The sequence below is a fragment of the Fistularia commersonii genome, chromosome 3 (genome assembly GCF_037954325.1).
Source record: "Fistularia commersonii isolate RoL2024-O1a breed Wild chromosome 3, RoL_Fcom_v1.0, whole genome shotgun sequence".
In the NCBI taxonomy this organism is placed as follows: domain Eukaryota; kingdom Metazoa; phylum Chordata; class Actinopteri; order Syngnathiformes; family Fistulariidae; genus Fistularia; species Fistularia commersonii.
In genome coordinates this window covers 15248337-15265062 of record NC_141286.1, presented here as the reverse complement: position 1 = coordinate 15265062, position 16726 = coordinate 15248337, and the positions used below count along the sequence as shown (strand labels likewise).

The 16726-nt window shown below is 39.2% G+C and overlaps 1 long non-coding RNA gene across 1 annotated transcript; it reads right to left on the bottom strand.

Annotated features, from left to right (window-relative positions):
* Positions 1-215: 215 nt before the first annotated feature.
* Positions 216-2683, bottom strand: LOC147235646 (uncharacterized). The gene is made up of 3 exons (XR_015104197.1): positions 2593-2683; positions 2408-2486; positions 216-563 (listed from the first exon to the last, which is right to left on the bottom strand). It is a non-coding gene; the product is annotated as an uncharacterized LOC147235646 (long non-coding RNA).
* Between the last annotated feature and the right edge of the window lie 14043 nt (positions 2684-16726).

Genomic DNA, 16726 nt, shown 5'->3' with positions numbered 1-16726 from the left:
TGTCTATTATATATCATTTTTTGTTACTAATTATTTTCTACAGTAATTTTATCTAAAAAAATATTGTAGTAGTTGTACTGATTTCACATTAAATGAAATCAAATGTGGACATGATTCAATGTACACTTTTAAGTCGGCCATCGAGCACATCGATGCTCAGTTTATCTCAGAACAATTTTTTTTGCCTTTTTTCCGGTGCATTGATCGGGTGGCCACTGAAACTATAGCTTGATCAATGGTAAAGTTATTTATTCTTGCATTGGTATGTGTGTGTCACAAGGTATATGTTAAGTGAAAGACTGACAATATACCGCATTTACAGTAACTTCTCAGAGCCAACTATCTGAGGTGACTGTAGAGTTTTGGGCAAATCTATTCTTGTTATATGATCAAATTAATTTAGTGCTTTATGAATGTGAATTCGATGTGCTGTTGTTTGTTCTGTAGCCTCCGTATCCATTCCAGAGTCGCTGAGTACTCGTTTCTGTTCATCTTTTCTTGTCAGGGTGACCGATTTTATCTCCGGCACTGACGGAAGAACCATCCATTACACTCCAGTGAGTCTAAAAGATGGAAATAGATGCTAATTTGCATTTACTTCAATAAAAGGTTGTGATACATTTAGAAAGAACTGCAACCCTGCCATAGCTGAGGATGCTATTAAAAGATTATTTGATACAGCATCAAGCTATACTTTGGTGTTCGCTTTAAAGCAATAGCATCACTGTTGGAAATTGAAAATAAATAGTTTTGTTAGTTCACTCACCTGAGCCGGCCTGTAGACATTTCCTCTCAATAATGTAACCTAATGTCCTTCCTAGCCCCCCTTATCACCCTGCCCTGCGGGGCGCCATGCTGAAGCCGCAGCTCCTCACCATGCTTGGTACAAAGGAGTCGGCTCAAAGCGTTAATCCAAATTGTGTGGCTCCGTACAGACAAAAACGCATGGTTGTATTTTTAATCCATTTCCCAAGATCAACTCACCAGAAAACTCTACATCTGAGTAGAGGTCAATACAGGTAGTGATTTTTAGTTGAAGGAAAGTCATTTATAGTGACATTTGATGATTTGCCAAGTACCTGAACCCAAGAACATCATGTTTCTTGTCAGGAAATCTCGAGGAATATGAAATCAATAAAGACAAGTTAATACCTTGTATTGATAATTTCATTGGATGGCCAAATCTTTCCTTTCTGATAAGCTTTTCAAAAAAACTCCAATGTTTAAACCATTCTATAAGCTGAATGGTTGATTTTTTTTTTTTTTATCAATAAAAGGTTATTTAATAGTGACACACTGAAAAGTAATAGCCTCCCTGGTGACATTATTGTAAGAGTATTGATGAGCTACAATAATGTAAAATGCGATCGTTACCAACCTCCCTGCTGGTGAAATCTGAATCATGGCTGGATAGTTAAGTTGTGTAAATTATGTAAATGCAAAATCAACACCTGCCTTTTTTGGTAGTTATCAAGTAAACATAGAGAGCCTGTTCTTAATAAATGGCCTCTCCTTAGAGATGGTGATGCTCTGTAGAGTCACATGCTGGAGTTGTGTTCCAGCTGGCTCTCTCTGTTGAAGATTTTTTTCAAATTATGTGTAATAATGACTCAGTGGGCTGAGCTGTAGAGAGGATTATGTTCAGGATACCGTAATTTCATTTTATAACCTGTTCAGACCAGCTGCCCTCATGTTCAGCCAAATCCAGAGCATTAATGGGTGAAGACTGTCTGGAAATAATCAACAAGCAGCAATCAATTGAATTGTGTAATAAAGGTTAAAGGTTAAAGGGCCGTTCACCCCCATGTCTTCCTCAAAGATGATGGATAACATGACCAACATCAATTTGGAATAAAATATTTGTCACTTTCTTGTACCGTTCTGGTCCGATTTGATGGTGGTATGAAATAAATATCCTGGTTCAAAAATATCATACCCTTCTGTGCTTGGATGCATTTCTTATGTATATCTATTTTACTTTGAAAATGCATTTCTAAATCCTAATCATCCAGTGATCCCTCATTTGAAAGCCGGCAAACACACATCGGATAAAAACAAACACAACGCATCATCAACCTCCAGTCTGAATCTATACAATTTGTAAATTGTTGGCAACGATATCCACATCTAGAAGTTGCAGAATAACATCTAATCTTTCATTTAGAGTTGTGTCTCTGGCAGCCATGTCCAACATTCATTGCTTTGGAACTCTTTGGAAGATTTTGCTCACTACCACCTCCTGGGGGAAGTATCTGCCTCTGCAGTTACAATACGCTGTGCAATTATCAATGTGTATTATGATGTGTATTACAAAGTTCTAAATCATCCTTTATCGAGGATGTGCAAGTTTTCCAATTTTCTTCACAACAGTAATATATGTGTGTCTAACCTGATTTGTGAGACCTACTCTTTGCTGCTGCCGGAGAGACCCTCGCCGGTCAGTGGGTGGAACGCGTGGGCCGATCCTGTTTTCAATCATCATCGAGCTAAAGTTTTTGGAACATTGGACCAAAACCAAAACTTTTTCGGTTATGAGTCATATTCTGCTCAACTAGCGTACAATCGTCTGGTTTATTCAAGTGTGGTCCAAACCTTGTTTAAGAATAAAAATGTTTTTAAATTCCGCCGCTGCAGGCTGACTTTTGTCTCTGGACTGACTTGAGCAAAACTTGCTCTCTGTTGCTCGGTTGTACTAAGGGGGTTGGAGTGGCCAGTTGGAGTCATGCTATTTTCAGACATCGCTCGCTCTTGGTGTTCATAATACGCAGGATCTGATGACAGTGTCTGTCACTGTCAGCAAGGTGGAGCTCAGACTGAACCTCGAGGGGCCCCGAAGCTGTTTTTAGTGCCAGACCCCGCCACTGGATTAGAACATAATCTGACTTGATAAATGATGGGTACAAAGATAAAACTAACACAGCGCAAAACAACAAACCTGCTTTCAAATCTATTTGAATACGCATTCACGACTCAGAGGTGCCCATCTGGAAAATGAACCTTGATTTTTGAGTTTATAACATGTTTTGCTGAATGCTGAATTTGTAAAACATTTTCATTTCATACTAGGATTACTTTGTGCATCCAAAAGTGTTTGTCTTGTCGATGAAATTATGTTGAGATTGAACATGTGCTTTATTTTGAATTTCTTCCACGCATATGACTTCAAGCATCTTACTTCTTTCTCCGCTGAATAAACTCTTTGCCTCCATTAAATGCACACCAATTCCCTATATCTAGCTGCAGTTAAAATGCGTGACGGTCCGACCCGTGGAGAGGGAATGAGCCGCGAAAGCTTCAAGTGGAACGGAGGGGTAACACATAACAGTAGATGGATAAGACAGGAAGTGGAAACACTTTGCTACTCCCCCTCTGCTCAGTGTATTTTAGTGAGAAAAGGTTTTGGCCTTGATATACATAACCTTTATGTAACATAAAATTGCAATAAATAGGTAAAAAATACAAGTCTGATTTTTGCAAGATGTATAATTTAAATAGTGCTTTTTTCAACTGACTCTCTATTCAGAAAATCAACATCTGTTTTTTTCACTTTAATTTATTTAATAATTTTATTTTCATTTTAATTTGATTTTTGATCTATTTTATTTCATTTTCGACACAGCACCCGATGGGAGATGAGACTCCATGGGAAAAGAGAGACGCTTCACTACCAGATGAGCAACAATGACATATAGTCACAGGGCTTTATCTGTGTGTGTGTGTGTGTGTGTGTGTGTGTGTGTGTGTGTGTGTGTGTGTGTGTGTGTGTGTGTGTGTGTTGTACAGCTCTTCCTCAGCCTGAGAAGGCAGTTCAGGAGAGGACAAAGTCTTTCACTCATTAGAGGTTTGGATAAGATAAATCACTAGGCCAGGGAGACTAAGTTTGTGTGTGTCCCGCTGTTGATACGTGTATGTGTATGTGTATGTGTGTGTGCGCACACATGGGTGCGTGAGCTCCTCCATTCTGCGTGGAGCAACATCTCTGAAGCCCAATTTGACACAAATCCACAGAGCTTTGCATCAAAGCCACAGTCATTTCCAAGCAGCGGCTCCTTCAAAGTCTCCCTTAATGGGAAAGCGGCTCAGGGCTTTTTTTTTCCAGCCTCTGCAGGAGGAGACGTCTGCTCGGGTCATCTCGTCCAGAATGATGATGAATGTCAGAGATGAATCATGGGCTGACCTGCTCTTACCCTTCGCTCTGTAATCACCAACATTTAATTGCTGCTGATTATTGAATTGAAAAAAACAACATGTTCCTCCATCATCTTCCTTCACAGGTGGATGAAAATAATGTGGGAGGAAAATGGGGGAGCAGGATCCTGTTCCACAAGGCGCTGCGCTTGTCACCATCCTGCACCACTTCTCTCATGTTTCAAGAATCTCCATCATTTGGCTTGATTGAGATTGATGATGCTGTGCTTGATCTCAGTGTTTTCAGGTACCAAAAGTAATCACTTGCTATTTAGACTGCTCAATTTTCTCATAGAGAAAGTAAAAGAAAGATTTCAATCAAAACTGTTGGTATTTTTTATTATCTGCGTATTAATTTTACTCATTGGCTGCAGGTGCTTGGATGTTGAAGTCATGTCCCTTATTTTCACTTAATATAAAAACCTACACTTTCATGAAGGGGATAATCATTTACCATTGTCCTTTTCTGTTTTTTAAAACATTTGAAGGGGCGAAAAGCCACTTGATGATGGGGTTTTTAGATTTCAGACACATGATGCTTTCTGTCATTTATCTCAACTCCAAAACACATACTAGATTTTCAGCGCTCTCAACATTTGATTATTTGTGAAGTCATATTCAAAATTGTGTATCGTAGTATCCATGTTTTTGATATGAATATAATATTGTTATTGTAATTGATAATTAGGAATTATGGCACATGGCTTGTGCTTTTACTTCACACCAAGTAGATTTAACGGTTCGATTCTGACTAGAGACCTCTCTTTGTTAAGCGTACATGTTCTCCCAGTGTCTGGGTGGTTTTCCATCAGCTCTTCTGGTTTCCTTCCACAGTCCAAAAACATGAAGGAGGTTCAACAGGGACCCTAAAATGCACAGACGTGTGAATGGTTGTTTTACTCTTTAAGTGGCCAAGTGATTGATTGCAACCAGTTCAGGTGGAGCCCTGTTTCTTGCCCAATAATGTCTTGGATAGGCTGTAGTCCCCACGCCACCTTAGGGGAAAGATAAGGTGGATGGTTAGCAAGTAAAACGACTCACGCTGTTGGGTCTGAACTATCAACTACTTCACCACCACGTCATTCATTTGCTAATGATCAAAAATACCCCAAAAGCAAGGGATCACACTCCTTGCCATTTCTTAGAGAATAGAAGGTTGTTTGTGCCTGGTGAGGGGGATATTTTATTCCCATTTACAATTAAACGCAGCAAAAACATACATATCATGCTTGCACATACATTTCCATGCACGTCATGGCATCACTGGGAAAACTGCATTCTCTTCCTCTGACTTTAGGGTGATTACAATGATACTCAGATGTATGACATTTTTAATGGGAGAAACTGCAGTAAATTTCGCTGCCCCATTGTCAGTTTTCCAACCATGGGAACATATTGTAGGGGATAATGAGTGTGAGTGTTTTTGGATGACAGACTTAGAACAGTTGTAGCTCCGGGGGAACAAAAGTTATTCTAATTAGCATTCGCGCTTCAATGTGAATATTAGACAAATTGTTATTATTAAGGAGATTAGTTTAGATTCATCTAACAACATAAACTGGATGATATTGTCTGGATTCTTCTGTGTTTTGCTGTTATGGATGTGACGAGTTTAGAATTCGACAGAAGCAAACAGAGCCGCTCTCTAACTTTAGTCAAAACCTTAACCAATGTCACCCCAATGGTCCATGTGTCACCTGATATTTTTAGCTTCATGACCTGTGTACCAGCCACTGTTTTTTTTATCTTTGCTAATAAGCATGGTGCATTATCAAAATGCAAATAGGGCTTTTGGTGACCAGGATGATGGCTAATTATTTTGGCGACTCTCTTGACCCGCATCGAGCAGCTCTGCCAGGTCATTATTTTCCATTTGTACACAGAAAATAAGTCTTCTGTTCCTGTTTGCCAGCTCTGTCCCTACAGTGTAGTGAGGGGAAACTAGGGGAAGCTATTAATACAGTTATTCTCTTCTGTTATTGATAATCATAATACAGCAAAAACAAATTTGCTTAAGCAAAGATATGCTTAAAATCACATTTATTTTGCTTCCTTGTATGTGAAAAGTCAAACATTTTGAAAAAATAAGAATAGATAAAGTAATTAAATGTATCAAAGAGCGAAGAGAAAGTCTGGAATTTGTGTAATGACACCTGACATGAACCAGGTTTAAAGATAGAGTATTGACAGAAAGAATAGTCTTTTGACATAGAAAGTTTTATTGTACAAACTGGAAAGTTTTCAACCCATAAAAAGGTGGTCACATAACAGCTGGTGAAAGTAACGGGAGAAAGAAGAAAATAAAAGAATATATGAAAGTCAGCCAAAATAAATCAAATAACAGGGGAAAATCGGCAAAATAAAGAAAGAAGTGAAGTGTAAAGAAGTGTTATTTATATTGAGCAGTAATTAGTCGGACAAGTCAGACAGTGAAGGCCACGACGAGTATTACGAAATTTATATATTATCTCCACTGTTATTACACTAATCCCACCAACTGACTTCTTGCAACTCAAACATGTTACTTTCATTATAGCCAAAGTGTTGTAATTATGTCTGAATGAATGTAATGTAATGTATTTTGAATACACTCGTTTGAAACCTGAGGACACTCCTGTGCCATGTGCACTGACTACAGTCAAACAATCCGCTGCTTTTATAGATTGACATTTAAGTGCAAGATAAACTCCTCTCAGACCCAGATGAACAAGAGGTGTCCAGTTTCTATCTTGTATAGAAAAACTGATATTTTCTGGTGGTTCAAAAATAAAAGTCCAGCAGACAACATTATGTATTTATTTATTTATTTACCAAATTATTTACTTATTCATTTATTTACTTTTTTTTTAATTTATTTTTTCTATTGATTGATATTAGCATGCAACAGCCTCATATATGTTTACATTCAAATGTTGCCCTGATGTGGCGGAAGAACCAAAATAATGCCCTGGTAACACAGGACCTGCTCCGACCACAAATCAGCATGGTTCCTTCACTGATTTTCACATTTTATGAGGGGTTTGCATGAAGTGACACTAACAGAAGAGCACCTCGATCTCAAAGAGAAACAGGACATTCTTCCCTCCAGAGGATCATGAAAAACAGCAGCATGCCAAAGTGATGGGAAATGGGCTGGGTGGGGTCAGTCTCCCACCCTGCCATCCTGGAGAGCTGGTTTGATTGAACGCTGGTGCTGGGCCTTGCCTGTTTTAGAGCTGCTGCTAAAGAGACACCTCTGTGACTGACAGCAGAGCTTTGAGAAAACATAATGAAATGGTTGCAGCATTGTTTTTCTCATTTTCCTTGACAACAGATTACTTGCGGTGTCCACAAAAATCCCCTTATGAGAGATAATGTGAAAGTGTGAACCATGAAATGTCGCAGCTTAAAGGTCCATATAACAGGATGTTGTGTCATTTTGACTGCAGGACAGATAAGGACTGTGAGCATAATACACATTAATAGTGTAGGAAATTGATCAAACAAACAAAGCCTGTTGTATCTACAGCAAATCAAAAATCCTTTTGTCAACCTAAATATACGTCTTTCACAAAATAAAATAGGTTCCATTGCAAAGCAATCATTATATCTCCTGAAAATACAAATGTTCCACATAGTGAAATGTGCTCTTAACACAAAGAAATGTCAATATAGAAGAAATCCAAGTGGTTGATGAAATAATGACCTTGGGTTTAATCCCACGGTGACCTTTATGGAGGAAAATTACACAGGTATTGTGGAAAAGCAGAAAAAACAAACAAAAAAAATGAATCAGTATATTTATTGATGCTGTAAAAGGATTGAATCCAAAAAACTGTTAGTGTCCATGATAATGCATGTGTAAAAAGACAGAGATGACAAGATGATCATATTGAGACATGATTCCAGAAATGAAGACCATCTACGCAATCCCTATTCACATCATCAATTGGCCTTTTCTTCTTGCTTGGCGGTCGAGATGTCCCATGTTAATCTGTCAAACACCATTCATCCAAGAAGTCTTTCACTGACAGTACAGCATTATTACACAGGATTACGTATAAAATGGGAATTCCCCACACCAACCTTCTTTCACTTGTGATCAACGTGTGATCTTCATGTAAACCAGTCAAAGCATAAAAATCAAGGTTTATCACTCAGTAGTCATATTTTCTTCTCTAAATGCAGAAGATGGACTGCTCACCATCTTTTCAAGAGCTGATAACTGCACACAACAGAGCCTGCATTTGCTTCAACTACCCTAAGTTTGATGAAAATTGAATTGGCAACTCTCCCATATTTCTGATTCTTAATACAAAGCCAGCCAGCATGGAGGCAAGGAAGAAACTCAGTCAGCTGAAGTACCTGATTTAAGAAATATCATTCGGCTATAAATTATTGGATAACATAGTAAAACCAAAACTTCTTCAATGCCTAGTTTTATTATCTATATCCTTTATTTGCTGCGCTGCTTTACATGTCCATAAAATTTAGCATCAGGTCTGCGATCTTAAGCCATGCACATCATGACCCTGCTGGTTTGTACGCTTGCCATCACATCAATTTTTTACATAAACATCAGTTTTTCGTGTTATTTATAAAAAACAGAAACTGTGAAACCGATTCCATAGTGTAGTGGTCATCACATTTACTTTACATGCAACAGGTCCTGGGTTTAATCCCCAGTGAAAACAAACGGCTTACAAGAAAGGGTGTTCTCTTCAAAATTGTGGTCTTGATAGGTTCGCCTTTTTAATCACTCATATTTGTGGAACAGCAATTTGTTGAATGTTGCCGTACCAGGAGTCATTCCGTGAGTTGATGCTCATTGAAGTAGCAAATTCAGAAGAAAAGGTGCCTTTTGAAGGTAATACATCAGAGAGTGTCCGGCTACCACAACATGACATAGAAAATTATTATTACAGGGAATTTAACTTTGAAGATCACAGATGGATGTCATGTAGCGAGTTATAAATTTTATGGCTCCACTTGGATTGAACCCTGGAACATCGGCATATAAAACAGATGTGATAGTTACTGCAGCACAGCACCTCTTTCATGGCTACTGTAGAAAGACAACAAACCACAGGTAGTGGAACATGGAGGTCAGCCTTTAATACGTGCAGCCCAGGGTGTAAGTACAATAAACAAAGGAACTATTGCTTGCACATAATATGATATGATATGGAGGATGACTCAGAGGAAGAGACCATGTAAAGGGGTTGTCACCCTTCTATATTGTTGGATCAAGAGTTGACTTATCTATGACTCTGTTTTCTTTGAAATATTAGCCACAAAAAAGTTATCAAGCAACTTAATCCGTACATGGACTGTATTTGATCCATGCGATGAAAAGTAGACTCTTGAAGAGTTGTCTGTTGTCACCTGCATTTTTATCCTTTAATTTATCTTTGTTCTCACTAAATAAATAAATAGATAGATCGATAAACAAACAAACAAACAAACAAACAAATAAATAAATAAATAAATAAACAAACAGATAAATAAGTAAATAAATGTACAGACCGGAAGGTAGAAACTTGGCTCCATAGTGTAGTGGTCATCATACTGCTTTACACACTGTGAAAAAGATCTCTTGTGACATATTTTGACATAAGTCTTTGTGCTTTCAGGATAAATCGTACTTTAACAGGTAAGAAACTTGATAATCAAAATCAATGGCACAGTACCTCAGCATTTCTGACTGCTGAGACAGATAGTGTTTCTAGAAGCGTCACCAAACCTCACTTTTGATCATGATCAGACCCCATCCGCAGCTCACACACAAACATAGGAAGTTCTATTGAGGCATTAAATACGTTTCCCTGCATCAACACTCACTGAAAGACCAGCGTCATAAAATAAGGAGACTCTTGAAGTCTTTCCATTAACGAGTTTATATAACATAACATGATTTTCAAAGGGAATTTAACAATGAAAGCAAAGCAAAGAGTTTGGAGATGTCAGCTCTGTGGTTCCACTGGGGATTGAATCCAGGACCTTCTGCACGTAATGTGAATGTGATAAACACTGAATTGTGAAAACTTTCATGCACTAGGAAAAGCAAAAAAATAAACAAATATCAGTTGGTGTTACACAGCTCAGACAGTGCATTGCACAGCCCAGGGTATAATTGCAATCAACAATAGAGACCTTTGGTTGCACACAATATGATAAAATATGGAGAATTATCCATAGATGAAGAGGTGATATAAAGTTATTTTCACTCTTCTGTGGCATTGGCTCAAGAATTGACTAATCTGTGACAGTGTGCTCTTTGAAGTGTAAGTCCCAAAGAACTAACCAAGCAACTTGATCCATACATGGACTGTTTTTGATCCAAATGATGGTTGTCGTTGGCCATGTTTTTTATCTTTTACTTTATCTTGTACTGTAATGTACAAAGACACTGAAAATATCTTCAAAAAATATAAGAGTTTTTGCAATTCACACACAGATCTGTCACACGTGCTAGAACTAAATTATACGCCCTCATTAGTAAATGAACCAAGGACCTTCTGCATGCAAAGCAGATATGATAACCACTGCATTATGGCACCTCCATGCTAGAAGCTCTTCTCCTGAAGCTAGATAAATAAATGATAATGTCAGCAAGTGGCCCTTAATACACACGACAGAGTGTAAGTGCAATCAGCAAAGAAACTATTGCTTGCATGCAATATGATATGAAGGATGTTTTTGGGCCAGTTCATGAAAATACAGACACCTAAAAAATAGCTCAATTGAATTCTGCGTGAGCTGTTGTATAGTGATCATCACATCTACCCTACCTGCAGAAGCTCCTGGGTTCAAATGCCAGTGGACTCAAGTAAGGATGCTCTGTTATGAGATGCTGTCTTAAGCTCCCTGTTTGGTGCCATCAAAAACTTAAAACAATTTATTCTTTATTAATCCGCAAGTTCTCTGCAATTAACCCATCATGGATGAACCATGAGCAGTAGGCATGCTGTCCACCAACGTGCGGCGAGCAGTTAGGGGTTCAATGTCTTGCTTGGAACACTTCCACACACTGCACTGATAGCATTATCAAACCAATCTGACAGCTCAGACAAATCTTTTTTTTTTTAGAAAGTCACCAAACATTACTTTTTATCACTGATTTCACATGGCAGACACACTCACACAAAAAAACACAATAAGAGGTTCCATAGAGCCATTAAAGCCTCTAAAAGAGAGCTGGGACAGTACAATGCCCAGCCCAGGGTTTGTACATCAACAAAGGGGTTGTTCTTTGCACACAATTTGATAAAATGTGGAGAATGATCTGAAAAAGGAAGAGGTTATGTAAAGTTATTTTGGTTCAAGTGTTGACTCATCTGTGATGGTGTGCTCTTTGAAATGTAAGCCCCAAGGATGTTACAGTACATCTTGAGCCATACATAGACTGCTTTTGTTCAAGGCAATGAAAATACATCCCACTTTTTACCTAACAAACATCTTTTTTCATCATCATCATTGTACAAAACAGCAGGAACAAAGGAGGTTCCATCATGTAGTGATCATCATGTCTGCTTTACATGCAGAAGGTAAATGGCCTTCAGGTGGGAAAGCTTACACAGCCCTATTTATTAGTTTGTCTTGTGCATCTTTTTGATTATAGTACGAGGCATTGATGGTGCCAACATACTGAAAACAGAAGACTTTTTGGTTGACATTTAGACTGTATTTCACAGTGGAATTTCCATATGTATAAGGCCTTTGCCTCCACTGGAGATTGAACTCAGGACTTTCTGCATGTAAAGCTGACATGATGACATGATGACCACTGTATATGATATATATATCAGTACAAGCTGTTGCATATTTATAATATTTTTTTAATCATCTTACTTTTAATTTGGCTTCTTCAGTGGCATTTTTGAATGGCATCAATATATTTTGAATATATTAAGACAAGTGTTCCCCACAACTTTATTGCATTCACTTTTTCTGCTATAGTTGCAATGTTTAAACCTCTCAGCAGTATGGTGAAACTGAGCTATTCTAGAGTTTTCATCATCAAAACCACGGGATAGATACTCTGAGATGATCCAGTCAAAATAAATTCAATAGATGTTGTGAAAACATTTGCTAAAGATTTTTCTTCTTGTTCTTTATTGTTCGCAACCCTGAAGGTATTTCAGCCTTAAAGATGCCTGCTATGTTTCAAATACAATGGGAGAAAAGGGCCATTTTCAAAGCAACAAGTAGAAAAACTACAGGTAAAAAAACAGATAAAGAAAAAAAAAAAAAACATGTTGCTCCCCAGAAATTGTGGCTGGGATGATAAAGTCTCCACAAGTAGTTTCATTCAAAATGCAAGGGGTTTAGTTCAGTTTCAGTCAAGAGAAAACATTTTTCTAAACTTTTTAATAAGTCATGCTAGAGAGGAGGCTAACTTTCCAAAATCCACCGTCAAACAGACAAAAAAAAAAATACAATAAAATAAATTGATAAATAAAACATTAGATTGCTGACTAAGCACCATTACACTCACAGATGAAAATGTGTTTTCTTTCACCGTGGTGACGCCGATCAAACAGTGTGCAAGTGTTTGTTGTTCCGCTGTGGATGAAAGCCCACGGTTTGCTTTATAACGCCTACGAGTGTTGCTACTTTTGACATAGTGTCAGCAGTCCGTGCACGGCAGTGCACTTTATACTTCTCTGTCTGTCAACTTAGCTGTCTGTTGGTGTTGTCCAGGGACGGATAAGAGTTTTCTCTTGATAAAAGTGTGTTGCTTGGTAACAATCATTATCCTAAAACGGTAAATCTGACAAAGCTTCATTGACTTCCCATAAAGATTTCATGGTGTTTTCCTTGTCATGCATGTGATTACTGTGACACAAGAAGACTTTTTTCATTTAAATAGGGATGTTCTAAGATCTCAACTACCGGTAAGTTGTGAGTCCCTTTATCCGTAGAAATTGTATGACACTGTAAAATGCAGCGCCTTGGCACCGCACTTGGATGTTTGGTCAAATGGCTATTAAAGCAGAGAAATGACTGCCCTTGTCTTGGGAGGAGTGTGTATGTGCACCTCTGTATGTATGAGTCTTTATGTGAGTGTGTGTGCGCATGCCAGGGAGGTTATGAAAATGTGAATGGATTGCATTAATTTCTGGAAATTTAATTAAAATTAATTTATAAGATAACCTGAATACCTGAGCTCGCTGATATAGGAACTTGCCGTTATTAAAAGAGCTGCTTTTTTAATTATAAACCATGAATCCAAACAAAATGTTTCAAACAGGAATATTTCCAACAACTCTGCAGCCACAGAGAGACCCTGCTGACGCACATCATATTATTGTGTGAATACTTTTGTGAATGCAATATGAATTCAAGATGAGATGAGCCAGGGCTCTCTGACACACTGGTCGAAACCGGTAATAATAAATGAAAAAGAACACATGACATTCTTACACACATACATACACACAAACACAAAGGATCACAATACAATAAACAGCAACCTCTGCCTCTATCTTGTGAGCAGGTTTGATCTCGCTATAAGGAAGTCAGGCATAGTTCTTACAAGTATTTGCAAAGAACACGTGAGACAATACATAAAATCCCGACTCTGTCTCACAAACCTCCAGCCGTGATGATGTTGTTTGTCTTGCAGCAATTGTGAGTCAGAGTTTTTTTTGGTACGTCCTTTATTCCCCAGCAGTGGTATTGATTTACCAGTGCACAGATCTGTGCCATTCTAGCTGTTTAATCATGTTCTGGTCCAATGAACTCCTCCGGAGCAGAAGTATGGAGAGCTTCATCTATGTAACTTTGATAATTAAGTTAGTTCTATCACTAGTATCTGACAAAGCCATATCATACACAACATGAGACCTAAACAGCCTTCATATTTATATGTTAAAAAGCATTCCTACTTGAGTTGAGTTGAAAGGTTTTTTTATCTTTGTTGCTGCAGAAGTGCAAGGTTGTGAACCCGGCAAAGCGGTTGCAGTCACTCTCTCCTCATCTGCTGGATTTCAAATCGTATCTGTCTTGGCTGTCAGTGATTGTCCTCCTGGTCAAATGCTCTAATTTCATCTGAGAATTTGTTTTTCCGACCCGAAATACAAGCACAAGTAGTTCAAGTAATCAACAGAGAAAGACTCAATTGTCCTAAGCTATAAGTTAATTAAATGAAATATAATAAAAATAAAATAAAAATAACAGTCAGAAATAATTATGTGAAATTTAACATGTTTAAAGGTTCAAACATGGAACTACACAGCATGAAAGACTTGATTTTTTTTGACCATTGACTTCATGCAGATATTTCTACTGAAGGTTACTAAGCAACCATCACACTGAAAGAGCTTGTGATCGAGATGAAACACGTTTCAGTGATAATTGCCGTGAGTGTAAGTGCCGTAAGACACTGAGTGATTGCAACTCCTCACTGTGTGGTCCCATAGTGTAGTAGGCATCATAAGTATTTTAAAGAAGGAATTGGGTTCAATCCCCAGTGGAACCGAAAACTTTGCAAACTGGTATTTTTTAAGCTGCAGTTAGGATTAAGTAAAGTGAACGCTTTCATTTTTTCTCAAAATCAACAGTTTTTAGAACTGTACCCTGCTCCTTCAAGCAGCAGGACCTATTTGGAGGTTTAGAAATGTTCCTCTAGAAAATTAGCTGACATTTGTTTTATTTTTTTATTTTACAGTTGACAATTGTTGCGCAAAGGAACCCTGGCCGTCTTTTTCAGGTAGTTCCATGGCGTACCCAAGAGAACGACAAGTCAGAGGAATTGAGTGTAAGATTTAAATAATTCAATACATACTGTCCTCATGCAAGCAGTCATAGTCGCAAGAGGTTAAAGTGGGTTAATCAAGCAAAAAATGAATTTCAAATAAACACTCTCACCAGGGGATGAGAGTGGGAGCGCAGTGACGAATATTGCACCACGACATGGTCACACATCACGGCGACAGCTGCTTCTCGACCTGCTCGACCTCCTCAATGTCACGCTCGGCCTCATGCACAGTGACAGTCGGCATGCAAATCCGGTTCGCTACCACCAAATCTGTGTCTTGGCTGCATCGCGCCGTCTCATACAAAATCAGACACTGGAATCATACACGCAGTTCCTCTTCAGGGGCTATGCAGCCATGCAGCGCTAAACTGCAGTGACAGGGAGTGAACACCATAAGAAGTAACACACAATAACGCACAGTCGATGTAGCAGTTGCAAGTTTTTGAATATTAAAAGCCTTGGTGGGCTGCGTTGAATGTGTTACTGTTTCCGAATGGTACATGTTTCCCTAGTGAGACATATGAAATGCTTCCGATGAACAAAAGCTAAAGGACAACAAAGTGCTCTCCCAGGTTTCAGAGGGCCAGTCGGTCTTTTCTCAAGGGATCTGCTGCTAAAAACACTTTGGAAGCATTTCACAACTCCTGCCTCTTTGTTTTCAAAGCTTAACAACTTGTGAGTTCACAAAGCTTATCTTTGTAAAGCTGCAATATTTCGTCTTGATACTTGATAAAAACTTGATAATACGGACACTCACTACCTACATTCAACCTCTGTGTGTTACATATTCAAAGCTGCACTCGACTTTAACTTGCCCATCTTCCCAATTCTGTTTACATTGCTAATATGATTTACATTTCTGTGCATATTTACATTTTTCTGCACTGGTTGCATTTCTCCCCTCCGTGAGCTGCCACCTTACTGTGGTGGAGGGGTTTGTGTGTCCCAATGATCCTGGGAGCTATGTTGTTGGGGGCTTTATACCTGTGGAAGGGTCACCCAAGGCAAACAGGTCCCAAGTGAGGGACCAGACAAAGTGTGGCTCAGAAGACCCCCATGAAGAACAAATGCATTGGATCCAGTTTTCCCTTCCCCGGACGCAAGTGCCCCCCCCCCCCCCCAGTTGAGGCTTGGCGGCGGATGGGGCTCGGCGGCGAGCACCTGTTGGCCAGGTCTTTACAAGTGGGGCTCTGCCAGACAGAGCCCGAAGAAACGACATGGGTCCCTCAGTTTACCCACCCTTCTTGGGGTCCCTAGATGGGCTGATAGAGAGCGCTCCTACTGGGGACTTGGTCTTTATACTGGGAGAATTCAAGGCTCATGTCGGCAATGACATTACGAGACTTAGAAGGCCGTGATTGGGAGGAATGCCCCCCCGATCTGAGCCCGAGCAATGTTTTGTTATTGGACCTCTGTGCTCGTCACAGATTATCCATAACGAACACCATGTTCAGGCATAAATGTGTCCATATGTGCACTTGGGACCACCTCACCTCTTAGGCCACAGTTCTTTGATTAATCTTGTGGTCGTATCGTCGGACTTGTGGCCACATGTCATGGACACTCGGGTGAAGAGGGTGGCGGAGCTGCCAACTATCACCACCTGTTGGTGAGCTGGCTTCGATGGTGGGGGAGGATGCCGGTCAGGCCCAAATGTAATGTTCGGGTCTGCTGAGAACGTTTTGCAGAGTCCCCTGTCAGAAGGCGTTTCAACTTAGGCAGAACTCCAACCACGTCCAGAGGGGGGTGAGAGACATTGAATCTGAATGGGTCTTGTTTTGTGCTTCAATTGTTGAG